At 41.4% G+C, this 1931-nt stretch overlaps 1 non-coding gene across 1 annotated transcript; it reads right to left on the bottom strand.

Annotated features, from left to right (window-relative positions):
* Positions 1 to 736: 736 nt before the first annotated feature.
* Positions 737 to 842, bottom strand: LOC131173674 (U6 spliceosomal RNA). The gene has a single exon (XR_009143986.1). It is a non-coding gene; the product is annotated as a U6 spliceosomal RNA (small nuclear RNA).
* Between the last annotated feature and the right edge of the window lie 1089 nt (positions 843 to 1931).

Raw genomic sequence — 1931 nt, 5'->3', positions numbered from 1 at the left:
GAAATTCGATCGTCGCCCGGATCTGTAATTTTGGGCCGAGCAGATAAGCTGCTGGAACCATTTCAGAACTGGGTCAAGTTCATAGGTTACCCCACTTGTAACGATCGGGCTCCAACCACTAGACGAATTGTCCGCTTTGGCCATAAGTCTCACGGTTTTGTCCCATAGGTGGAATGGAGAATTTCCCAGAAGGTCACCTATCCTAGGATTTCTCTTAAGCAAGCACGCTTAATCTTTAGTTCTTCCAACTCTCTAGGCTATTCCACCAAAAGGCGTCTCTAGTTATTAATTCCACTATTTTATATATTATTACTTTTTGAACCTAAGACCAACTCCGTGCTTTGCCGATGTGGGATTTGCCTAAGGGACCTTTCTCCCCCCCTTTCGGGACTCAGTGTCCTCGCTGAGGTTTGCTCCACCATGGCCCAAGAGAACACGCGAGCGGCTTTGATACCAATTGTAACGATCAGGCTCCAACCACTAGAGAAATTGTTCGCTTTGGCCATAAGCCTCACGATTTTATCCCATAGGTGGAATGGAGAACTTCCCAGGAAGTCACCCATCCTAGGATTTCTCTCAAGCAAGCACGCTTAACCCTGGAGTTCTTCCAACTCTCCAGGCCATTTCACAAAAAGGCGCCTCTAGTGATTAATTCTACTATTTTATATATCATTACTTTTTGAACCTAAGACCAACTCCATGCTTTGTCGATGTGGGATTTGCCTAAGGGACCTTTAAAAATTTGGACCATTTTTCGATTTGTGCGTGTCATCCTTGCGCAGGGGCCATGATAATCTTCTCTGTATCATTCTAATTTTATCGGATTAAAATAGAGTGTTCTGATACACTGTGTGGCATATCTTACTCGGCTACACTGTAGACGGGTAAGGGGTGTCACACCACTATTTTCAGACGTTCTGGACGTGTTCCAGTTATCAGATTTGACATAGGTAAACTCGAACTCTACATTCCAGAGAAGGAGTGAGAAACGATAAAGTTGCATTAACTGGGTTGTCATGGAATACAAATGCATTTGTCCTATAAGAGAAGAGACTCAGTTCACTTTCCAATATTGATAAATGGTGTAGGGTACACTTGACACTTGGATGGAGCTCTACATAACTAGTTACATAAAGATGGACAGGAGCTGGTCTAAGGATCTTAGTAATGATACAAAAGAGATTGAAAATTTAAAGTATCATGGGAGTGAGAAGATTTATAGATGTTGACCATTGAGGTCAGAGGACAAGTAAAAGTTTCGAACGAGATGTATATGATAGGTGCTACAGGAAAGCATTTCATAGGATACTATAGGGTAAGGAACATAAGTCATGTTTTTGGGGAATAGAGATTATTGAAACAAAGGAATGAGGACTGAAGTAACCAAGAGACACGTTAGGGCGTAGTAAAAGTGAGGTAAGCGCCAAAGTTGATTAAATTTATCAGATATCAAGTCGAGAGAAGTGGAGTTATAATGAGTACTAGAGATGACAAAAAAAAAGAGGGGTAAACGAGTAGTCAGATGTGATGATTTAGACTCATAAGGAGGATGGTAGCTGGCATACTACGACAGGGGCAGATAGACATAAAATTTTTTAACCATCCATGCATATCCAAGGCAGAAAGATGTAAAATTTACAATGGGTGACCGTGTTCTTGAAGGTTTCTCCTATGAAAAGGGTTATGAGATTTGGAAAGAAAAGGCAAATTGGCACTCCATTATATAGGACCTTTTAAGATCATGGACAGAGTGTGAGCAGTTGCCTATCAGTTAGAGTTGCCACCAAACCTTTCTCATGTCCACCCAGTATTCCACATTTTCATGCTTATAAAGTATGTTCCCGATCTTTCTCATGTGCTGCGACTAGACACAGTGGAGTTAGATGAGAATTTGATATTTGAGGACCAACTAGTAGCCATAGTAGACTATC

The sequence above is a fragment of the Hevea brasiliensis genome, chromosome 14 (assembly GCF_030052815.1).
Source record: "Hevea brasiliensis isolate MT/VB/25A 57/8 chromosome 14, ASM3005281v1, whole genome shotgun sequence".
In the NCBI taxonomy this organism is placed as follows: domain Eukaryota; kingdom Viridiplantae; phylum Streptophyta; class Magnoliopsida; order Malpighiales; family Euphorbiaceae; genus Hevea; species Hevea brasiliensis.
This window is presented reverse-complemented; position numbering and strand designations above follow the sequence as displayed.